The 25932-nt window shown below is 40.0% G+C and overlaps 1 long non-coding RNA gene across 1 annotated transcript in view; it reads left to right on the forward strand.

Moving 5' to 3' along the window:
- LOC126951437 (uncharacterized) overlaps positions 1-18029 on the forward strand; it is an 85310-nt gene extending 67281 nt beyond the window's left edge. The window contains exons 3-4 of the long non-coding RNA XR_007724471.1: positions 11355-11453; positions 15510-18029. This is a non-coding gene — a long non-coding RNA (uncharacterized LOC126951437). The remainder of the gene's footprint in view (positions 1-11354; positions 11454-15509) is intronic.
- Positions 18030-25932: the final 7903 nt, after the last annotated feature.

Genomic DNA, 25932 nt, shown 5'->3' on the forward strand with positions numbered 1-25932 from the left:
GAAGCAACACTGGATCCTTTGAACTAAGACTTCTGTAGACTGAGTTTTAGTGAATTTGAAGAGGGAGTAGGAGAAAGCTCTGAAATATTTAGTGAGCTTCCTAAGATGGCCATATATTTATAGCTCCAAACTGTTTAATTAGAGGATATCACCAAGGAATAGTTTTCAAAGCACTAGAATCATAACTCTCACATAAATATAAAATGAACATGTGTCAAAGACTTTCAGTTAGCCTATAAATTAATAATGGAACCACTAAGATGTTAAAACTGCTTCAAGTGAGAATGTGATTTACAAAGGCTTATATTCTCTACTGGAGAAATTAGTTTGAATAGTTATGAACAGGAATCATTTGAATTGCTGTGGACGGGAATTCTTTCCAATATGGTCAACCTTCTAGATGTTAACTTCTCCTGTACAATATTTGCTAATAGTTAAGTGAAAGGTGAACATTATTATAAAATGAGATAATTCCCAGAGGAGAGTTCGCTAGGCAATGCTTAGCATTTCACGGAAAGGCACCCAGGAATCCTTTTTTTTTTTTTCCCCATTTCCACATCTTTAACATTTTTTAAAACTGTTCTAAAATCAGACATGATAATTATTTTCTCTCCTCAACTGTCCAGCTGCTCCTAAGATATAAGATGCTCATCATTGTTAAGGTAATTTTTAAGTAAGAGAGCTAAAACACTAAAATATACAAAGAAAAAATGCAAAGAAAAATTGTGAAAGACTTTAAAATGAACCCAGAAACTACTAGAGTGCTGTCTAGTGGACCCATCCAGATTATCTTTACCTTTTTTTTTTTCTTTTTTTGGTCTTTGGGCTATTTTAAAATTATTTTTGTTTGTGGAAAATGAGTAATAATGCAAATTATCTGTGTTCCTAGAAATGTGTATTCTACAGTTGATTACTATTCTGTGGATAGACCTATTTTCCATATATTTGTAAATTCATTTCAGCATTTTGTATTTGCCTATGTGTGTATTGCATTAAAGTGTTTACATGTGTGTATGACATATGTAACTGGTAGTAGCTTTGAACTGGTAGGAGAAGGCAAAAATATTGATTTTGATCTTCACGGAATATTTATATGTTGACCAAAAAAAAAAAAAAAAAAAACTGTAAAATACCTAAAGAGGTTTATTCTGATTCAATATGATGGACCATGGCCCTTGAAACAGTCTCAAGAGGTCCTAAGAAAGTGTGCCCAAGGTGGTCGGATGACAGTTTGCTTTTATACCTTGTAGGGAGACAGGAATTGTAGGTAAAATCATAAATCAATACATGGAAGGTGTACATTGGTTCAACCTAACAAGACAAGATATCTTGAAGTGGGGGCTTACAGGTTGATATGGTTTAGCTCTATGTTCCCACCCATATCTCATGGTGAATTGTAATCCCCACATGTTGAAGAAGGGGCCTGGTGGGAAGTGATTAAATCATGGGAACGGACTTTCCACTTGTTCTCATGATGGAGTTCTCATGAGATCTGGTTGTTTAAAAGGGTGTAGCACTTTACTCTCTCTCTCCTGTTCCATCATGGTAAGATGTGCTTGCTTCCCCTTCACCTTCCACCATGATTGTAAGTTTCCGGAGGCCTCCCAGCAATGCTTCCTGTACAGCTTGCAGAACTGCGAGTCAATTAAACCTCTTTTCTTAAAAAAATTATCCAATCTCAGGTAGTTCTTTGTAGCAATGTGGGAACAGACTAATACACAGGTCATAGGTGGATTCAAATATTTTATGGTTGGCAATTGATTGAAAGAATTAAGCTTTGTCTGAAGGCTAAAGCCAGTAAAAGGGAGTGTTTGAGTTAAGTTAAGGGGGTTGTGAAGGCCAAAGTTTTAGTTATGTAGATGAAGCCTCCAGTTAGTAACTTTAGAGAAAATAAATAACACCAAATGTTTCTGTTTGAACCTTAAAAGGTGTTAGACTCTTAGTTAATCTCTCCTAAATCCAGGAAAGTCCTGGCTGCATTAATGGAGATTCTCTACAGATGCAAATTTCCTTCATGAAATTTGGCTTTGCAGGGCCATTTTAAAACATATCAAAGAAATATATTTGAGATATATGTATTTCCTTCAGAGTCTGCTATCTGTCACGTCAGTCAGGTTGGAATTTGATACCTTATTGCCACAGAGTCCATTCAGTCAGTCTTATGATCTCTGTTTTAACGTCAATAATGGTCAGTTGTGCCTAAACTCCAAAAGGGAGGGGGTATAACAAGGTATGTTCATTCTCCCTTACCTTCCCATCACAGCCTGGAATGCAGTTTTTCAGGTTTCTTTGTAGTCCCTTTAGCCAAGAGGGAGTGCATTCAGTCAGTTGGGAGACTTAGGTTTTTATTTTTGGTTTACATTAATAAATGTGTTTTTCTAAATTTTAGCTCTGTCAAGATTAAATGTATAATTTAAAAAATGCATCCCAATTTTTAAAAAATCTTTCAAGAGATTAAGGAACACACACATTCCAGACCATTTTCTGTTTTCTCAACTTGATGCTTAGGAAAGTGTTTTATAGGCATCAGGAGACCAAGAAGAGTGGGAAGCCTAATTGGCACATCCAACTCTGGAAACTTGGGATCCAAAGTCATTTATCGGGAGTAATTCTGTATGTGGCTCTGATAGGCCTTCTTGGAGAATTGATGAAAAGAAATTAAGGTGGCGTTCTTGGACACTCAAATGTAGACTCTTAAATAAAGTTGACAAAGTCTTCCCCTAACTTGAGAGCAGAGTGCCCAAGTAGATAGGGAAAACACCTCAGAGTAGAATAATCCCTAGGTTCGTTTTGTGGGTGCTGTATTTGGATCCTGGTTAGAGGTAAGCATAAAGGAAAGATTTTAGTTAGTTTCTTTAAAATGTCCTGGGTTCTTCTGGAGAGAATTTGACACAATGTGCTCCACAGCAGGGCTATTGCAATAGAAGGTGCTACAATTTCTTTTTAAGAGCCCGCATGCATACACCAGGAAAATTTAAAAGATCAACGCTGGTAGCAAAGAGAATTCTTTCATTGATGATCTGTAGACTTGGAACCAATGTGAGTCATTAGGTGAGTGTTGAATGAAGTCATGGCATGCAGGATAACATGACTTAGTTCAGGCAGGGAAGTAAGACAGCCATAAAGGACCATTTCTGTGGGCTACCGAGGACTCGGCCAGGGAAATGATGTAGACTTGAGGGAAGTCTCAGAGACTCTGCAAAGTGGGGCCTGAAAATACCAGAACAATGAGTTTATTCCCTGGTCTTTGAATTCCTCACGTCTTATGGTCAGAGCCTGGGGGAGCAGAGTAATATTTGTACTATCCCCGTGACTGTTAGTGGATCCTTAACTTCTCACCATTTCTGAAGCTGGTGTGACCAGAGGAAACAAGAGTTGGCCAAAAGATATGGCCAAAATATTCTAACAGAGCTTCAGGAGAGCATTATAGACATGGATCAAAGGGAAACTTTCAGGTGGATGGAAAATTAAAACAAAGAAGAATAGTCACTTTTTTAAAAATTTATTTTTTGAGATAGGGTTTTGCTCTGTCACCCAGGCTGGAGTGCAGTGGTGTGATCATGGCTCACTGCAACCTTCATCTTCTGGGCTCAATCAATTGTTCTTCCTCAGCCTTCTGAGTAGCTGGGACCACAAGAGTGTGACAGCATGCCCAGCTAATTTTTGTGGGTGTTTTGTTTTGTTTTGTTTTGTTTTGTAGAGGTCAGTTCTTGGTAGGTTGCCTAGGCTGGTCTCGAACTCCTGGGCTCAAGCAACCAGCTCAATTCAGCCTCCCATAGTGCTGGAATTATAGGCATGAGCTACCTGCTCGGCCAATAGTCATTTTTCTTTTTATTTGTTTTCTTTCTATTTTTATTTCTTCTTACTTTAAAGGAAAGTAAATTGTGTGTGTGAGGTTGTAGACTAAAATGTTTATCTCCCCTTAAATTCATGTTGAAGGTCTAATCCCTAATGTAATTGATGATATTTGCAGGCAGGGCATTTTGGAGGTAATAGGTTTAGATGAGATCTTGAGGATGGAGTCCCCATGTAGAGATTAGCGTTCTTATTAGAAAAGGAAGAAATCGGAGCCCTCTCTCTGCCTATACACATACACCAAGGAAAGACCAATGAGCACATGGCAAGAAGACAGCTACAAGACAGGAAGAGGGCCCTCACCAGATACCACATCTGCTGGCACTTTGATCTGGGACCTCCCAGCCTCCAGAACTGTGAGAAATATTTATTGTGTAAGCCACCAATACATATACATATATAGAATACAGCCACCACCGAATCCTATCCAATCCCATTTTCTCTCAGGAAGAAAATATTTTGTGTGTTTTTAGTAGAGATGAAGTTTCACCATCTTGGCCAGGCTGGTCTTGAACTCCTCACCTCATGATCCACCCGCCTCAGCCTCCTAAAGTGCTTGGATTACGGGTGTGAGCCACTGCACCTAGCCCTGTCTTGGATTCTTTCTATGTATTTTCATGTGCTTACATTATTCCCCTTGGAGGTATGTTACTTAACCTCTGTGCCTCACTTTCTTTATCTCTAATGTGGATAATAATAGTTCACTTTCTAAGAAGCAATTATGGGTTTCCAATGAGATAGCATATATAAAGTCATTGCTACAGTGATGGGCACATTGAGAGTTTTCAAACTTTCTTCAGTCTGAATCTTGCTATATAGTTTGGTTTTATTTTCTGTTTTTTACACAAATGGAATCATGCTTTTCATGTCTTTGTGAAACCTGCTTTTTCATTTAGCAATATATCTAAGATATTTTTTATGTCCAAATATGTAGCTCTGCCTCCATCATTATTGTGTAATTGTGTGTGTGTGTGTATGTTTGTTTTGAGAGGGAGTCTTACTCTGTCACCCAGGCTGGATTGCAGTGGCACGATCTCAACTCACTGCAACCTCCGCCTCCCGGGTTCAAGCAATTCTGTCTTAGCCTCCTGAGTAACTGGGACTACATGTGCATGCCACCATGCCCAGCTACTTTTTATATTTTTAGTAGAGATGGGGTTTCACCATATTGATCAGGCTGGTCTTGAACTCTTGACCTCAGGTGATCCACCCATCTCGGCCTCCCAGTGTGTTGGGATTACAGGTGTGAGCCACCGCACCCAGTCATTATTGTGTAATATTTTATGGGATGACTATACCACAGAAAATTTACCATTTCATTTTGTTTAGTTTGCTGTCAATTCATCGGACAGATAATAAATACTTCAATAAACCCTGTTGCATAAACATATGGATTCTTCTCCAGGATAAATGCCTAGAAGAGGAATTCCTGCACAGAAGGCTATGGCCATCACTAATTTTGATAGACATTGTGGTTCTTAAAAAAAAATAACTTCAGGGACAAATTATGTGTTTCCTAACCATATGAATTTGGGTTTTTCCACTTTTATTTCAGTGAGGTCTGGGGACACAGCTTGTCATACTTAATGTGAGGCATGAGAATCCAATTGGTACCAGTGTGTATGGCCCCTTTGTTACTAACACTTTCATACACATTGTATCTACAACAGGAATGTGGAATCACAGTCCTGTCTCAGAAAGAGGGCACAGTTCACTATAGAATATAAAATTAGAGCTCATGTGGATTACAGATAGGAGTCCTAAAAATCCCCAGGTGTAAAGAACATAGTTATAGCAACCAGAATTGTTATTATAAGAAAATAAAATAAAATTTTCTGGGGGCAGTTAGGCTGCCTTCTTACTCTCTTCTTCCAGCCCACCGGGCACCCCTTTAGCAGCTGGTAACATTCTTAACAGAATTAGAGGACAGAAAGGAAAGCAAGCAATCTGCTTCATCCATGCCTTCAACAAGCCTGCACCAAGCCATCAGAATGCGATGTCCCTCTGACACTAACCATCTGTTCTCAAACTCTCCAGCCACTGTTGAGAACTCACTCTTATGTTTAGTGATTCTTAGTGTAAAGCAGCCTTTGCTTTTCTAGAAGAAAATTAAATAATGATGACCAAAGAGACAACGACTCTAGTACATTATTCCCTCAGCAAAAGCTCTTCAGATGTTTCAAGGCATTTATTTTATTGCCAATCATACTTTTCTTTCTTGAAATCTTATCTTCCCACGAAGATAAGGGAACTCTTTAACTCTTCTTTACACTATTTATACGATTTCTTTTCAAGTTTTCTATAGGCCACTTGGTGTGAAACGAAGAATTTTAAATGCATCCAATCAGATATTAGTTTTATAAAATGTGGGTGTTTTTTCCTTTTGTTTTTGTTTTTTGGTTTGTTTTGAAATATGCTGGTGAATTCCAATAAGAAGTTTTCAACATTAGAAATGTGATACCATATTTACTGATTTATTAGGTACTTATTTTTGTTTGTTTTCCTTTTGTTTTAGCAATTCTCTGCAGAAAAGCAGATAACTTATTTCTCAATTCTAAATGCTATTTTGCCTTCACAGTCCTATATTAACACCCTGAAGTCATACTCTTCAAATAAGGGTGACACATTGTAAAGAAGGAAAATAGAGAGAGGAATGAAGAAAAACATGGAACGATAAGGAGATTAAAATATTTTTTTCTGAATGTCTCCCTAGTTTTAACTAGTTTGTAATTAATAAATCACTTGGAGTAGCCTGACGTATTTGATTATACAAACCACATTTTGTAAGTTTAGCTTGGACCGCAGGAAGTTTCAGTGCTCAAAGATAGATGTTCTTTCTTTCTTTCTTTCTTTTTTTCTGGCTTGATCCTTTTTAAAATGGCCCAGGTGAGGGTTTCCTTGCACATACTTTAAGCAGTTTAGAGGTTAATTGTGGTCATGTATTATGGTTTAAAACTCTGTGTCTCCTGGGGTTTGAGTGCCAAGGAAGAGTGGTCAGGGGGAGATTTCAGTGAAGAATATTCCTCTTCCCACCCAACTTCGACTTAACATCGGAAATGTAGACAAGCAGATGAAGAATCCAGATGAGACCAACGTGCTAGCTTTGTTATTAATAAAAACGAGTCTGGGTGACATGGTTTAGATATAGGACAAATGGTCTTGCTGAAACTTCTCGAATGGGGCTAACTCAGCCAGTCACAGGGCATGCTGAGCAGGAGCATCTCTGGTGGAGACTGCCCTGAGAAACACCTTCCTCAGGAAGAGACTGAACCAAACCTGGGAAGCCAGGAGTATAACTCTGAGGAAGTTCTTTGACATGATAGCAGGAGGGGTGAAACATATGTGATAGTTTCACCATCACATTTGACTATTTTTTTATTGTGATAAAATACACTTAACTTGACATTTACCATTTTAATCACAAGGTGCACTTTTAATGCAAACCTTTTAAAGTGCACAATTCAGTGGCAATAAGTACCTTCACAGTGTTGTACAGCCACTACCACTATCACCAGAACATTTTCATCACTTCTCCAAAAAACTCCTTATGCATTAAGTAGTCACTCCCCTGCCCCCCCAGCCTTTGGCAACCACCAGTCTGCATCCAGTCTCTATGGATTTATCTACTCTAGATGTTTCATATACATGAAATCACACAATATTTGGCCTTTTGTATCTGGCTTCTTTCATTTTGCATAGTGTCTCCAAGCTTCATTCATGTTGTAGAATGGATCAGAACTTCACTTTTTATGGCTGAATAATACTCCATTGTATGAATATATCACATTTTGTCTGTTAATCTGTTGGTGAACATTTGAATTGTTTCCACCTTTTGGCTTTTGTAAATAATATGCTGTGAACATTTGTGTACAGGCTTTGGCTTGAACTTCTGCTTTCAGTTCTTTTGTGCATATACGCAGGAGTGAAATTGCCTGTGTTTTGTGGTAATTTTATATTTAAATTTTGAGGAATCACTAAGCTTTTCCACCGCAGCTGCACCATTTTACATTTCTACCAGGAAGGTATGAGGGTTCCAGTCTCTCTACATCCTCCCCAATACTTGTTTTCCTTTTTGTACTCATACAGCCATCCTAGTGTGTGTGAAATGGTAGTTCATTGTGGTTTCGATCTGCGTTTCCCTGATGACTAAGGATTTTGAATGCCTTTTCATGTGCTTGTTGGCCATTTGGATAACTTCTTTGGTAAAATGTCTTTTCAAGTTTTTTGACCATTTCTTAATTGACTTGTTTGACTTTTTGTTACTGAGTTGTAAGTGCTCTCTGTGTATTCTGAATAGACCCCATCATATATATAATTCACAAATATTTTCTTCCTTTCTATGGATTGTCTTTTCCCTCTCTTGATAGAATCCTTCAATGTATAAAATTTTTAGATGAAATCCAACTTATCTATCCTTCTTTTGTTCCTTATGCTTTTGATGTCATATCTAAGAAAACATTGCCAAAGCTAAGATCATAAAAATTTATCCCATGTTTTCTTCTAAGAGTTTCATAGTTTTAGCTCTGAAATCTCACTAATTTTCCAAAAATAAAACAAAACCAAAACTTTTTCTAAACATCAACTTTACTGAAGTGTAATTTACATATGATAAAATGCACTCATACCATTTGACCCAGCAATCCCATTGCTGGGTATATACCCGAAGGATTATAAATCATTCTACTATAAAGACACATGCACACGTATGTTTATTGCAGCACTATCTACAATAGCAAAGACTTGAAACCAACCCAAATCCCCATTAGTGATAGACTGGATAAAGAAGATGTAGCACATATACACCATGGAACACTATGAAGCCATAAAAAAGAATGATCATGTCCTTTGCAGGGACATGGACGAACCAAACACTGCATATTCTCACTCATAAGTGGGAGTTGAACAATGAGAACACATGGATACAGGGAGGGGAACATCACACACCGGGTCCTATTGGGGGATGGGAGGCAAGAGGAGGGAGAGCATTAGAACAAATACCTGATGCATGTAGGACTTAAAACCTAGGTGATGGATTGATAGGTGCAGCAAACCACCATGGCACATGTATACCTATGTAACAAACCTGCACATTCTGCACATGTATACCAGAACTTAAAGTAAAATTTTAAAAATGCACTCATTTTAAGTATACAATTTAATGAGTTAGGCAATTGTCTACCCCAATAAAGACATGAACATTTCCATTACCCCAGAAAGCTTCCTTGACCCCCTTGCAGTCAGTCTTCCTGACCCTCCCATCTAGACAATCACTGATCTGATTTCTATCACTATCACTATAGATGAGCTTTATCTGGTCTAGAATCTCAAATAAACAAAATCATACAAATGATATACTCCTTTGTGTCAGATTTCTCTTTCTCAGCATAATATTTTTTGATTCATTTATGTTGTTGCTTCTATTAGTAAGTTGCTCCATTTTATTACTTAGTAGTATTCAATTGGATGGATATATTACAACTTATTTATCCTTTTACCTTTTGGGATGAATAGTTTTTTTTTTAATAAAAATAACGTTTGTGTATCCCCTTTATTATAAAACCAAAACAGGTTTTGGATAGAAAAATTAAAACATGTAGGTCACAAAGAGACAAAAAAATTATAAAACTCTTATTTTACTACGGAAACGTTAACACTTTGATGTATAGCTTCAAAACTCTTTCTGGGACTGTGTATAGGTACATTTGTATTTATAAGATATTTGAAACTTTTTCCAATTTTTTTCTTGAAATTTACCTAAACCTCCAATGCCGAAATTGAAAAAAAAAAAAAAAAAAAAAAAAAAAAAAAAAAAAAAAAAAAAAAAAAAAAGCACTAAGGTCCCCTAATGAGACTAGACACTTTAACCCAAGACTTAGTAAGAAATGACAGAATCCTCACCCCCATGGCCAGGCACCATCCCAATGCTCCTTCCTTCAGGGTCTGTATAAGCAGAGGAAGGGGGAAGTATTGAGGTTGTTAGCTTTGTAGGTTATTTAGATTTAGAGTAAGAATAATTTTGTGTGTGTCTTTTTGTCTAGTGAGGTGGTCGTGCACTTTCCTCTTCAAAGTCAAGTGAGGCAGCTCCAAGGAAATTACTGAAGCAGCTTGGGAGTATTTGCAACAAGGAATGATTAGCCTATGCTCCCATTGGATGTCTACTCAGGTGGCAGACTGGCTTGCCTGACTCTGCCTAATTGGAAAAGGAAATGAACCAGAGAGCAGGGTACCAAGAGGGGGTGTCAGTGGGGCCGCTTGCATCTGCACAATGGCACTGGCATGTCCGGAAGGCCTGTGCCTCCTGTGTGCTCACGGCGGAACCACAGAAGGTACCAGCGGAGAGATCATCTTGCTCCACTTAGAAGGGGATCCAGGAGGAAAGCCCATGTGATTGTGTATGGTGGAAATTGACAGGGCATGGAAGGGTGGATCTATCACATCAGGGAAGTGTGCAGTTGGCAGGCATAGTGAGGCTCCGCTAGGGGCTCTTGAAGGTCTGCATTTGGATACCCACTCCGTAGAGGGCAGTGCTGTCAGCGTGTTTTAGCCAGAGCAGCAAAGACTCCAGCAAGGAGATGACTGTGACCATGGCCAAATCATCAAGGAAAAAGACGGTCTCTCTTGTCTCCTCCCCTTAAGAAGAAAAGCAGGCCCTCCCTTCACCTTCCAAATGTCTCAAGCTGACAACCAGGGGGCAGGTGATGACATTGGAGTTGGATTGAGATTGGAAATTTAAAATGGAGAATATTTGATAGCTGAAAGTAACTAGAAATATATGGGATCTGATGCTGTTAAAGGAAAAAGGAATGGGACCCAAAAGGCTTTGTGGAAAGCAGTATATAGAAGGAAAAAAAATCTGATATTAAAAATAACTATTACACAAACATAACAACACACTAGTACTATTATTATACTTGTATTCTTTAGTAAACTGTTTTATATAAAACTTAGCAATGTATAGTGAACACTGACCATGACTATGTGTATTCATCTAAGACATCATGTTTAATAGTGGAATCGTATTCCATTACATGCGGGTACCACAATTTAGAGGTAGACATTCACAGTGTTTTCATTCTTTTAGGACAAATATCATTATCATTAATATTTGCACACACTCTTAAATAATTCCTTAGGTGACAATCTAGAAATAGAATTGCTAGATCAAAGATATATGTCTAACTATTAACAAAATGCCCAATAATATTATACTAGCTTATGTAACCACCAACACTAAGAAAGCCTTCTATTTTTTATTTTTTATTTTTTGACCAGTTAGTTAGATTTCTTTTGTAAACTGTCCCTCACCCCAATCCCATTGTATTGTTTGTATGAAGCAGGCTGGCTACGCAGAACATATGGCTCTGCACTTCACTAGCCACATATATCTGTAGTCCACGTTTAGTTAACAGGGATACTTGCAAATTCATTGTTGCCCTATGCCTTTCAGAAGCTTGGCCACATAAACAGGAATTCATGGAGGGCTAATCTTTCCCTCACAGATACTTCGAATTTCATTGTTGCATCAAGCCAGCTGATTTGGGAGCTGAGTTCCTGGATAGGCATACTATCCATAGTGTTTTACCAGAGTGAAATCACAGGTGATATCATCATTCTATTTTAAGAGAAGTTATAAGCATCCACTCTGTGAAATCTGTCACATGTATAGAAAGAGGATACTGCCTGTTTTTTTTTAGATGGAATCTCACTCTGTCACCCAGGCTGGAGTGAGTGGCACGATCTTGGCTCACTGCAACCTCCGCCTCCTGGGTTCAAGCAATTCTCCTGCCTCAGCCTTCCAGGTACCCAGGATTACAGGTGCACACCACTACACCCGGCTAATTTTTGTATATTTTTTTTAGTAGTGACAGGGTTTCACCATGTTGACCAGACTGGACTCGAACTCCTGACCTCAGGTGATCTGCCTGCCTCGGCCTCCCAAAGTGCTGGGATTACAGGCCTGTGTGAGCCACTGCACCCGGCCTACTTCATTTTTTTTATTCAAGTCTCCTTTCTATGAGGAGACCTGGGGAAATTACCTTTAGTCTCACTGTAAGAAATGGTTGTTCTTTTCCTGAACTAATTTTATTTAATTATATGGATACTATGACACTTTAAAGGCATTTTTAGGAAAATCAGGTTTTGGCCCACATTCAGCAAGAGGAAAATATTTCATGGCATACATTCATGTAACTTTTTCATTCTGGCTGAGGGCTACTTTGCTCAACTTTTCCTTCCTTCCTTCCTTCCTTCCTTCCTTCCTTCCTTTCTTCTTCCTTCCTTCCTTCCTTCCTTCCTTCCTTCCTTCTTTTCTTCTTTCTTTCTTCTTTCTTTTTTTCTTTCTTTCTTTCTCTTTCTTTCTTTCTTTCTTTCTTTCTTTTTCTTTCTTTCTTCTTTCTCTCTCTCTCTCTCTTCCTTCCTTCCTTCCCTCCCTCTCTCTCTCTCCTTCCTTCCTTCCTTCCTTCCTTCCTTCCTTCCTTCCTTCCTTCCTTCCTTCCTTCCTTCCTTCCTTCCTTCCTTCCTTTTCTTTCTTTCTTTCCTTTCTTTTGACAGGGTCTTGCTTTGTGGCCCAGGCTAAAGTACAGTGGCACCAGAAGGGCTCACTGCAGCTCTGACCTCCTGGACTCAGGTGATCCTCCCACCTCAGCCTCCTGAGTAGCTGGGACTACAGGCACGTGCCACCACATCCAGCTAATTTTTGTACTTTTTGAACAAGATGATCTCTTTTGTAGGGACATGAATGAAGCTGGAAGCCATTATCCTTAGCAAACTAACACAGAAACAGAAAACCAAACACCGCCTGGTCTCACTTATAAGTGGGAGCTAAATGATGAGAACACATGGCCGATAAAGGGGAACAACACATACTGGGGCCTATTGAGAGTCACGGGTGGGAGGCAGGAGAGGATCAGAAAAATAACTAATGGGTACTAGACTTAATACCCGGGTGATGAAATAATCTGTACAACAAACCCCCAAGACACACATTTACCTATGTAACAAACATGCACATGTACCCCTGGACTTAAAAATTCAAAATAAATTTTTTTTTAACTTTTTGTAGAGATGAGGTCTCCCTGTATTGCGCAGGCTGGTCTTGAACTCCTAAGCTCAAGTGATCCTCCCACCTCAGACTCCCAAGGTGCTGGGAATATAGGCATTCCTGTGCCCGGCCTCATATATTTCCTTTTTTATCTTGAAATACAAACACATCTTTCTTGTCCTCCTTGAGTCCTCTTTTAAGTAAGTTTGGAATAAATAAATAACATTTATTTTAGGTTGGTACAAAAGTACATTACTTTTAATGACAAAAACCACAATAACTTTTGCACCAATCTAATAATATAAAGTGATCAAAAGATAAATCCCTTAAAAATAAGAAAACTGTTGCGAGGCCGAGGCGGGCCGATCAGGAGGTCAGGAAATCGAGACCATTCTGGCTAACACAGTGAAATACCGTCTCTGCTAAAAAGCACAAAAAAATTCATGGGGCGTGGTGACAGGCGCCTGTAGTCCCAGCTACTTGGGAGGCTGAGGCAAGAGAATGGCATGAACCTGGGAGGCAGAGCTTGCAGTGAGCTGAGATTGCGCCACTGCATTCCAGCCTGGGCTACAGAGTGAAACTCTGTCTCAAAAAAAAGAAAAAAAGAAAAGAAAAAAAGAAAAGAAAAGAAAAGAAAAAAAAGAAAAGAAAACTGGGGCTGAAGTAGCAGGGAACTTCTTTCTAGGCACAGAGGCAGATGGGAGGGCCTGTTAGGAAGAGGGCTAATAATTGGGGATAAAGACATTTAGATGCCGTCACATTTCAGTTTGGGCTTTTTAACTGGAAAGACGCTTTACTTCGCAGTTCTTTAAAGGAATCACAGGCTTTGTGATAGAGGGGGGGGGGGCTGAAAAATTCCTGTGCGCTGTTCAGCTAGAAAACAACGTGAGGCCCCTGTGAGAAGAGGCAGATGGCTGCGTGCTTGAGACCAGCTAGCTCTCAATTCCACATTCCAAAAACAGAATGACGAAGAGTCCCTCAGGCTTTTCCCTACACTGGTCAGGAGGGTCTGAGAGGGGAAGGGCAGAGCGAGAGGCAGGACAGGATCTCGATGGTTATTGGCCAGGGGAAGCTGCGTCTGTGCCTGGAGCACTTCTTGCTCTGTGTTTCTTAGAAAGTATGGAGGCAAGCACCGGCAAGCACCGAGCAGAAGGGGAGGGCGCAGAGCATCGCTTTCTCTTTGGCGGTTGTTCATTTTCCGCAGTCCTTGTTTTAGACTATTTCTTCAATTGATGAGTGATTTTGGTTTTGTTTTTTTGATTTTAAAATGTTTAACCAACAACTAAAAATCATATGTATTCAAGGTTACATGATGATTTGCGATACCTATGTATAGTGTAATGATTACCACAATCAAGTTAATTAACAGGTCCATCACCACCCACAGTTACTTTGTGTGTGTGTGTGTGTGTGTGTGTGTGTGTGTGTGTGTGTGTGTGTGTCGAGGACACTTTAAATCTTTTCAAACTTCACCTAAATATACAGTATTATTAACTATAGCCACCATTAGACTTCCAGAACTTATTCATCTTATAACTGAAACTTTGTACCTGTTGACCAACACCTCTCCATTGTCCTCACCACCGGCCTCTGGCAGCCACTCTTCTACTCTCTATTTCTACTCTCTTTTCCACATATGAGTGAGATCATGCAGTATTTGTCTTTCCATGGCTCACTGACTTCACTCAGTATCATGCTCTCCATGTTTGTCTGTGATGTCAACCAATAGCAGGCTATTTCTTTTTAAGGTTGAATAATATTCCATCATATATATATGTGTGTGTGTATATATATATATGTACACATACACACACACATATACATATCATGTTTTCTTTATCCATTCATCTGTAAATGGACACTTAGGTTGTTTCTATGTCTTGGCTGTTATGAATGCTGCAATGAACATGAATTGAAATACTGATTTCATTTCTTTTGGACATATATTCAGAAATGGTTGGATCATATGGTAGTTCTATTTTTTTAATTTTTAAAGGAAACTCCATACTGTTTTCCTTAATGGCCGTACCAATTACATTTCCATCAACAATGCAAAAGGGTTCAATTTTCTGATAAGAGTGATTTTTAAGACTGGACACAGTAGCTCACACCTTAAATCCCAGCATTTTGGGAGACCTCCCAAAGTGCTGGGATTATAGGTGTGAAGCGGGAAGATCTCTTGAGCTCAGGAATTTGAGACCAGTCTGGGTAACATAGGGAGACCTTGTCTCTACTAAAAATTTTTAAAAATTAGTCAGACACGGTGGTGCACACCTGTAGTCCCAGCTACTTAGGAGGCTGAGGTAGGAGAACCACTTGAGCCCAGAAGTTCATGACTGCAGTAAGCTATGCTTGCACCACTGCACTCCAACCTGGGCAACAGAGTGAGACCCTGTCTCAAAAAAAAAAAAAAAAAAAAAAAAAAAAGAGTGATTTGGACTTAGATCTGTTTTCTAAAAGATGAATTTCTCCTTTAATACATATAAAATAATTTTAAAAGAGGAACAGTAAATTTTTTAAAAAGGATTAGGTTGGGTGGAGGCTATGGTACTTGTTCCTGGTTGCATACACGCAAATACCAAACACCATGCCTCTTATTCTTCTCTTCACTCAGGATAGGCTCAGCTGTAGCAAACTACATCGAATCTCAGAGGCTTCAAAAGACTAAAGTTTCTTTCTCACTCATGCCACACATCTACTGAGGGTCATGTGGGGTTCTGCTGAGTGATGTTCTCCATCCAGGATCCCAACCAGGTTCCCAGCTGGTAGAGCAGCCTCCACCTGGAACATTGCCTAAGATATTGGAAGGGTACACCAAGGCAATGGTAAAGCTCAAAGTGGCTCCTAATGGCTGGCCAGAATCAGCCTTCATATCTCCTTGGCCAAAGCAAGTCTCTTGGCCACAGCTAATTCCCAGCAGGTGAAGACATGATTTCTTCCATCCAGAAAGAGAGAAAGCCAGAACATCTTGAACAGCTCTGGTGACTATCATATCCTTTTCTTTTAAGCTAAATATAAGATTCTTTTATAGCAACTATGGCATTCAAGGTGTCACAGTGGAGTTTACCTTACAGAATTGGGCCACTCTAAGTGACCACCTGTTGCCTCAAAGGGTAACAGGTCTAATAGAAAGAAGTGTACTCCAGAATTGTAAGTCTTCTAGATTCTGCAACTGGAAGAGTAAGTGGATAAGAATAGCCAAGAACGTGTAAAGGAAGAATTTGTGAAAGTTGATTTGTAATGAGGACAATCATAAATTCTTCCTGAGTTAGGTCTCCTTATCTGCAAGATTCCCATCTGCCAAGGGGGACAAGATACAACATGGGAATCCCAACGGATGTGGATGCGAAGTAGAGGTAAATTTGCCTCTTCTAGACACACAATATCTGGTAGAAGAAATGGAGAAAAAGGCAAGGGCAGACAACCAGAGGGAGGGGTAGTGATTCTGGGGAAAACAGAAGGTAGAGTATATTCATTCTAATTTAATAAAACTATGGAAGGTGACCCTCTTGAAGGCTGTCTCCACACCCACCAATCAAGGCTCTATCAATGTAAACTGACAATCCATCATGGTAGTGCCCAGAGATCCATGATTATTTATCATGTTATGGACAGATTGGCATAGGCCCTGAGGGATACTCAAAGGCCAGTGGAACTGCTGTGAGGCCCTTGTGCTGGGGTGATATCTAGCATAGCAGACTCCTCTAGGTTGATATCCTGGGCCAGAGGGAACAACTGGACAATGTCACATTGGTTCTGAGAGGTACATGGCACTTGCATGAGCCAGACTGGAGCTAAGTCAGCCAGGGAGGCTGTCAGGCCCTAACCACATCAAGGATGGCCATATCATTTTCCTCTAGGGACCAGCTTGAGCTGCAAATGACCAATAGGACAAATGGTGTCATCCAGAGGACCCAACCACCCAGATCTGAGACACAGTAAGCCTCCTTCATCCACCCAGACATACGTTAGGAAACTGAAAGAGGAAGAGAGGAGCCCCCAGAGACTGGGTTTTTGCGTAGAAGGAACTGAATAATTTAAAGAATGTTCAGTTTCTGAAGTCAGACTGAGATGAATGAATGGAGATGAGGGGTCACAAGGAAGATCAGCTCCCGAGAGCAGTAGTTCTCAACCCCAGCTGTACATTGCACTTGAGAAATGCCCAGAGCTTTCAGAAAACACTGCCCCCCACCCCTAACCACAACTATTATGTTGGAATTGCTGGTGGTGGGCTTAGATGTGGGTGTAGGTGCATATGTATGCAACAACACATATGTATGTAATTTATCCAATGTTTATAATGTACAAATATGAATTATCTGATCAAAATAAACAGTGTCACTAAAGGGCATGCCCTGGCAGATGCTCAGGGCTGGTGGAATTGGCTCCAGAACTTTTGCTGTTGACTCCCATTCCCCACTGGGAAAAGCCTAATACCTGACTCCCTGAACCTGGCCTTTAGCTTCAGGCTCTAAAGTCAGATCCCTTCCTTCTCCCTCTGCCTCAGTCTCCATCGGCTCAACTAGTCCTGCCACCTCTTTCCTGCTTGACCCAGCCCTAGCACCATACTCACTGGGGTGGCCATTATAGGCAGCTCAATGTAGACCAGTCAGTGTTTTGGCTGGAAAACAGACAGATGTCGCTGAAAGAAGCTGATAGATCCTTCTCAGGACTGGCAGTTATCCACCATGAGGATGAAGGCCACATGGGGTATGGTCAAGGAGTGAGTGCACATCCAGTGAACTGGCTGATTCCTGCTGTGGCATGTGCAACCTGCAGGCCCATGGATGTCAGATCTTCTACAGAAGGGCAGCCAGAATTCTAGATTTTTATCTGAAATTTATCAACATTTAAATACCAGTAAGGCATTCATTTTTTCTTAGATTGTATGTGCCAAATGAAAAATAAACCTATTTGTGAGTTAGTCCCAGCCCCAGACTCTGGCCCTGGCCCCTGGAAAGCCTCTGGAACAGTAGGGATTGCTGGAAGAAGGATGTGTGGAGGCCAAGGATCTGCTGCGCCTTTCCAGTCAGGTGGGTCACAATGAGACGGTTAAGTGTTTGAGCAGACTATGACCACACTAAAAGTGATGCTTCCCCTGGGGCAGTTTTACAAGAAAGATAATAAAAACCAACAACAAAAACAACGATGGTTATAATTTGGTTTTGCATAACTGCTTTAAGGAGGCCCTCAAAGCTTTACAGAATTCTTTAACCCTTTCAACATCTCTATGGGGGAGGAATATGGAAAGTGAAACCTTCATTTTATAGCTAGAGAAACAAATGTGGGGAAAAAAGCCACTAAACCACCAAAAATCTCACATTTTTTTCAGAGGTGGATACAAATCCAGGCTTAAGGACAATATTTTGTTGGTTATTTTGAATCCACTTAAGAAAAGAAAAATTTCAACATGACTTATTTGCTCACATCATCCCTCATAATTCTCACATCCCTTCCAGCCATCCACTCACATCCCCTTGTGCCCATATTTCTGGGCTAAGTTCAGGTCGGTTGCTTTCCATGAAACCTTGCTGGGCTGTCCCAGGTCTCAGCTGACTCTCCCTCCATCCTCTGTGCCCTGGTATTTAGCATGAGGACAATTCATATCACAATTAGTCATGCCTGGTCTCCAGACCAGTTGATCTACCTACTGCTTGACACTGTGCTATTGCTCTGCGTTTTTATTGTGCTTTTTAAATGCTGCTTAACTCCTGTAACTCCTTCAAGGTTGGGATAGAATTTCATACAATGGCTTCTAGGTCCCTCTCAGGGCCTTGGACAGAGCAGGTCTCAGAACATATTTCTCCCATTGCTTCCTTTATCTTAGCATCTGCTTTCAGTTCTCTAAAACAATAGAGTTAAGAAAACAACTGGGTGTGAACAAGCTCCTTGCCAGTTTTATGAATTGCACAAGTCTCCAACTTCTCTGAACTTCAGTTTCCTCAACTGTAAGTTGGCGATAATAGTCCCTGCTTCCTAAGGCTATGGTGAGGATGGAATAATTTAGGGTATATAAAAATGCTAGAACACCATTCTAAACACAGCTAGCATTTTCTACATGTTAGCTGGCTTTTTTCTTTGCTTGTTTTTTGTTTTGTTTTGTTTTGTAAGACTTAACTTTTTAAAAGCAGTTGTACATTCACAGCAAAATTCAGAGGAAAGTAAAGAGTTTCCCATGTGGCTCTTGCCCCTACATATGCATATCCTGCACTATTATCAACATCCCCTATCACAGGGGTCCCCAACCCTCAGGCCACAGAAGACTAGTACCAGTCTGTGGCCTGTTAGAAATTGGACTGCACAGTAGGAGGTGAGCAGTGGACCAGCCAGCATTACTGCCTGAGCTCCATGGCCTGCCAGATCAGCTGTGGCATTAGATTCTCATAGGAGCTAACCCTACCGTGAATTGCTCATGTGAGGGATCTAGGTTGCATGCTCCTTATGAGAATCTAATGTCTGATGATCTGAGATGGAACAGTTTCACCCCAAAACCATCCCCCAAACCACCCCTGTCTGTGGAAAAATTGTCTCCCCCCAAACTGGTCCCTGGTGCCAAAAAAGTTGGGGACAGCTGCCCTACCAGAATGGTAGACTTGTTACAACCAATCTACCTGCTGCATTGACACATCATTCTCACCCAGAGACCATAGTTTACATCAGGGTTCACTCTTGGTGTTACACATTCTGTGGGTTTGGACAAATGTATAAGGACACGTATCTACCATTATAGTGTCATACACAGTAGTCTCACTGCCCTAAACATTTTCTATGCACCACCTATTTTTTCCTCCTTCCCCTCAAACTCCTGACAACCACTGTTTTTGCTTTACCAGAATGTCATATAGTTGGAATCATACAGTATATAGCCCTTTCCCATTGGCTTCTTTCACTTAATAATATGGGTTTAAGTTTCCTCTGTGTCCTTTCATGGCTGGGTAGCTTTTCCTTTTGTGATGAATAATATTCTGTTTTCTGGATGTACCACAGTTTTATTTATCCATTCACCCCAACAGACATCTTGATTGCTTCCACATTTTGACAATTATGAATAACTGCGAACCTACACCCATATGCGAGTTTGTACATGATCACGAGTTTTAAACTCCTTTGGGTTAATTCCAAGGATTGCTGGATTGTATAGTAAGAGTAGCTTTAGTTTTATAAGAAACTGTCAAACTGTCTTCTAAAGTGGCTGTACCATTTCAAACTCCCGTCAGCAATGAAAGAGAGTTCCTGTTGTTTCACCTCCTTGTCAGCATTTGATATTGTCAACGTTCTGAATTTTGGCCATTTGAATAGACATGCACTGGAATCTCATTGTTATTTTAATTTGTATTACATATAGTGTGGAAAATCTTTTCATATGCTTATTTGCCACCTGTACATCTTCTTTGTTAAAGTGTTTGGCACATTTTTAAATCTGGTTGTTTATTTTCTTTTTGTTGAGTTTTAGGAGTTTTTCGTATGTTTTGATAACAACCCCTTATCAGATAAGTCTTTTGCAAACATTTCCTCCCAGTCTCTGGCTTGTCTTTTCATTCTCTTGACAGTGTCTTCCACAGAGCAGAAGTTTTGAAATTTAATGAAGGTCAGCTTATCAATTGTTTTTAAATTATTCTACATTCTTATTATTAGACTAGTGTCAGAGGTACTAAAACTTGCCCTAGTTAAAATGCAGCAGTAAACTTTTAATCTTTTTAGATCCCACACTAATATTTTGGGAGTTTCATTTTATGACATATTCTCTGGTTTTGGATTACTTTCATTCATCCATTCTTTAAAAAAAAAACAAAAAAAAAAAAAAAAAAAAATACGTATTTAGCGCTTACTATAGGTCCAACATAGGGGAAACCACAGTGAATAAGATATGCAAGATTCCTGCATCCACAAGGCACTTCCAGTCTGGCAGGAATGAGGGTAGTAAACCAATTATTATAGGTGGGATAAATTTTGTAAATGGAGAAAAAGCAAGTGCCATGAAGGGCATAGCAGATGGGACTAACCTGATCCAGAGGGTCATAGAATACCTCCCTTAACCTCGAAAAATCTCCATAAAATTCCCATGACAATATAGGGCCAAGGGATATTGGTATTAACAGGAAAGCTCCGAGCGTTAAAGCTTCAATGGTTGAAATAAATTGACCAAAATTGAAAACAGTAACAAGTCCAAAAACTTGTTCACTTTTGCCTATGAAGTTTAGATGAAGACAGAGAAGGAATTACTGAGAGCCCAGCTACGCAGCATCACACATGCCAACCACCCTGCCATGTCCCAACCAACTTGCCACTTAGGAAGTGGCAGAGATGGGAAAACTGCAGTATTGGCTGTATCTTCCAGAAGACACCTATATGCACCATAAGAACCAGGACTTCTCATCCTGGGCAACTGTCAGAGTATAGAGGTTTTTGTGTGTAGCTGGGTGCCCTCCAACAGGCGTTCTCAGCATCCCTGTATTACAATTACAGTCCCTTGTCCTCCTCTTGGCTTATCTCTGAGTACTCCCCTGCAATGACCAGAGCGGAGGTATCAGAATAATAGCAGAGATAGACTTAGCTGGGCTGTCACCCAGAAATTACCATAAAACAGATTCATGCTCAAGAGCCTAACAGTGCTGCTTTTGAGCTCCTGGTCCCCCGGTGAGTTATGTATCCACCTTGGATACCTCACTGTCACCTGACTAACTTACCATGACACCTGGGATTGAATCCCAAACTAAACATCTTTTGAGGTGACAGAACATTCCACTACCCTCTTCTGCTATATAACATTTCAAATCGTCAGCACTCTTCTAGCTAGACTTTGGCCTAGAAATGGAAGTTCACACATGCTAAGAGAATGGCTGTTGGTTTAATAATTTCAGTCCTACTGGAAATACCAAAGTTGTCTGGGCCTAGTTCAAGTCATAATAATATATTGGGGCTTGTTTTTGACATTTTATGTGAAACTCTCCAAAAGCCCAAGGAAAATAAGAACTCAAACCTCTTCATGCCCTTAGGAAGGAAAAGGAAGTTTTGAATTCTTCTCTCCCGGTTATAAATATTAAAGTATATGCAGGAAGAAAAATAAACCGTTGCTTCATCAAGGCTCCCTGGTTGCTAGGAGCTGGAAGCCAGCATGGCTGAAATGCAAAAGGAAGGATTCAATGTAAAACGGACAGTAGAAAGGGCCAGGCCTCACAGCACAGATCATGGTGGCAACCTTGGTCTAAGAACAAGGCTAAAGAAGGGTGTGAAGGAGAAATTTGGCTGGGAATAACGCATTCAAATTTCAGTTTTAACAGATTACTGTGTTCTGCAGCAAAGGAGCTGAAGACAGAGACTGAACACAAGAAAGCCTGTAGGGAGGCAAGTGCAGTGGCCTGGGTGACAGATCCTGGTGGCCCGGGCTGCAACAGCAGTTGTAGATGTAGAGAGAAGACAGTAGATTTCAGAGGACAGGTCCCCACTATCCCCAGGTCGATGGTGGGTTGGTTTAGTGGAAAAGGTAGAAGATGGTGTCAAGAATGTCATTTAACAGCTGGGAGAGGAAGATGTGGCACTGAGTCCAGAGACGTAGGGGGATAGCCAACAGCGTGGTGCCATAGAAGCTCAGGAGTGGAGACGAAATATTCCCAGGAGGTTATCATAATGTTAAGTGGGTGACTACGACCTGCATCCTCTGTGGATGGATCCTGCCCACCATGCCCTAAGATTAAATCACACCAACTATAGTAAGAAGTTACCTTTTGAAGAGTCCTGATTAGGTGCCAGGCACGATACAACTTATATAGTCTTTGTTACCTAATTCAATATTCTAAAAGACAACTTCTGTCAGACAGGTTTGATTGTTAATCTTCACTTTCAGAAGGGGACACTGAGGCTCCAAGAGAGCATACAGGGTACAGAAGGCCACTTGACTGGTCACAACAGAGCCTGGATGCTCGTCTAGACCTTTCTGACTCCAAAGCCCAAATTCTTAACCACAATGTTTTGCTGCTTCTTCACAAAGAGTCTAAACATGAAATGCCTAGGAGTTCAACTGAAATAAATAATTTAGTTTCACAGAGGAAAAGAGAGATAATAAACCATATTTCTAAAGCAGCAGGGAACTTTACAAATATGTGTTATTGGTCATTGGGGGTCTGGGTGACATACCGTCCCTGGGTCAGCACAATATTGTGTGCTGTTTATTAGAAAAATAACTCACATCGCCTCTCATTGATTGGTATGTTTGTAGCACGTAAGTTATGAAGGACAGCACACATACCCACAACAACAAATGGAAAAGTAATGATCTGCTTCATTGACAGAGAACAATTTACTTTTCCCCTAAATGAAATGTTATTATTAGAATTTGAAGTGCATTAACATAAAGGAAATGCATTGAGGAAATGCTTTTTGCAGTCCCTACATGTGTTGAACATCTGAGCAGTACCCCCAGGTAGTCCCAGCTCTCATTTTGGCCAATAGCTAAGAAGGATTGCTTAGGGGAAGATGAACTCAGCAGTGATTGTATCTAAATACCATGAAAAGCACAGACAAAAAAGAATGCAGTAAGGGGATGGAGGTTAAACACAGATTTAATGAAAAGAAAAAAAATTATCGAGGCAGCGACATTGGGTGGTGGAAAGGGACTGTACAGTAAGAAAAAGGTGGCTCTGTTTCAATCTTTGCCATCAACAAGTATTTTAAATTCCGTGTCGCTAAATGTTAAAAAAGGACAGCAGTCCTGGGCCTGAATACTGCCTGCTTTCATTTATTTACAGAGTTAGCATTCTTTGTTAGAGAAAGGGGAACATGGGAAGGAAATGAGCGGCTTTAGTGCTGTGTGGGCCATTCGTGGGCATTGCCATGACAGGCTTGCATGGCAAATCGTGAGACTTTAATAACAAGAGCTTTGATTTGGATTTTAATTTTCCAAAAGTGTAAGTCAGTGAAATTAACAGAGCAGGTGGTAGAAAGAGAGCAATGTGGTGAGAGTATAAGCCACTTTGCTTTTGGATGAGGAAAGGAAATAACCAGGGTGTCCCAGATTCTGCTTCTGGTAATTAATGAGGCACCTAAATTCACCCTCACTTTCAGATTATTGAACTAAACTTTCTTCCTGTGGTTTTCATGAGTGCTATATTTTTAATTCAAAAAGGACACTGTCCTCATTTTATCCTCATCCACTGAAAGGCTTTCTCTCCTACACAGTGGCATATTGGGGTGGAAGGGGGTGCTGACAGTGTGAAGTGTCCCATCTGGTGAAGCCATTATAGCATGTTGCATTCCCAGACAGAAATAAGCCTCACTAAGGCAGAGGGCTACACAGGATGCTGCTTATTTGGTTTTGCCTGTTTTGTACAGTAGGATTTTGGCTGGGATGATCAGTGAAAGTCTACTGATTCAGGTATTTGCATATGATAAAACTTAGGACATAGACCCTAAACTCTGTCATGAGAATCATAGCCATTTCTTAATTTATTCAAGATGTATATGGATACATAAAAGCTATGTGTAAATTAAATAGAGATATATATATTACATGTTAAAATTCATATATAACAGAATAAAGCAAGAAAGAATGTTTTTCAAAAATATGAATGCAATAATTTCTGAGATTTTACTGTCTAAATGCATATATATTCCCAGTGATTTGTTTTTTCTTTTTACTTTTTAACACGTAAGTGAAATTAAGCAAGGAAAGCATCAGTTAACATTGCCGCAGTTGAAAAGAAGCAAGGGAAAATCACAGTTCCAATTAGAATGGAGGTTCTCAGCTACACTGAAAACAAACACACAACTGACCTTGGCCCTGTGCTTTACCCTAGAGAAAGTCAAGGAAGAACAGGATATGACGGTAAAGTCTCATGGAAGGACAAGCCTGGGCTGTCCCTGAATATATCAGAGGCTTCTTTAGCAGGGATTTGTAGTGAGGGATGGAGTACAACATCCAAATCCTTCTTGCTGGAACTGTCTCTGCCTATAACCAATGCTGTTTATGACTTGTTTTTCCTACCATTAAGCCCCTTTGAATATTCAATTTTCCATAAAAAATTATTGATATAACAATAAAGACAACATGCTTTTGGCAACCGCTTTTTTTTATTTTAACAATTATTTTAAGTGTTTTTAAAAAAATAAAAAACAACTATTTTTTCAGGATTCTGACTTCCATACAGTCAAGGCTTACATGGTTACAGCCAACGAACTTGAATGGAAACACGGTGGTTTCTGATATCAGCCTCCAGCTCCTTTGCATTCAGGAACTGGTGCTAAAAGTGGGGATTCAAGATGAGTTCTTATCTAGTCTAGACATGGTGTGTCCTCTATTATTCATGACCCTTGGGTCTGGTGTACTGGGAGGTCCCTTCTTGCTTCAGAGAGTAGATGACTTAATCTCTTACTTAAACAGGAATCTTTCTCAATGGACTTTCAGGAGTGTCTTTGTTGACCTCTATTACACTTTCTCAATGTTAGCTTTAACTCTGCTGTACCATAGATTTCCATTTCCAACTTAAGAGATTTGTGTCTGATTTCTCTCTCTGGGCTAGGAATTCTCATTATACGATGGGAAAAAGTTATAAAGTATGCCACACAGAGGCAACAACTTATGGCTGGGGGTCCTAATGACACATGGATCACTGATTGAACAGAAAGTTGGTGGCCAGACACCTTCTGTGCAACAATAAACATCATTTTCATTTCCACTATGCCCCAAACAGTAGCTCCACATACAACTGCTTAATCACTTCAGCCTCAATATTATATATTATATCATACTATCACCTCCCTCTGGTTTTATCCAAAAACAGTGAAAATTACAGAAACACTACCTCTTGCCTGCTCACATGGCTTTCCCAAGAACATATCACATCACTTCCACTTTAGATGACAAATGAAACTGGTCTCCAAGCTTCCTTGAATGGCATGCCTAGCGTGGTCACTTCATGCAGGAGCTGTCAGCTGTTAACTGGAAAGCACTCCTTGAAATGATTTGTAACTCTGCTATAAAAAGCTTTCCCTCCAGCTAAAACTTGCACTTCTTTCAAGTTTGATGACAAACACACTACTGG

Source organism: Macaca thibetana, chromosome 3, assembly GCF_024542745.1.
Source record: "Macaca thibetana thibetana isolate TM-01 chromosome 3, ASM2454274v1, whole genome shotgun sequence".
NCBI lineage: Eukaryota > Metazoa > Chordata > Mammalia > Primates > Cercopithecidae > Macaca > Macaca thibetana.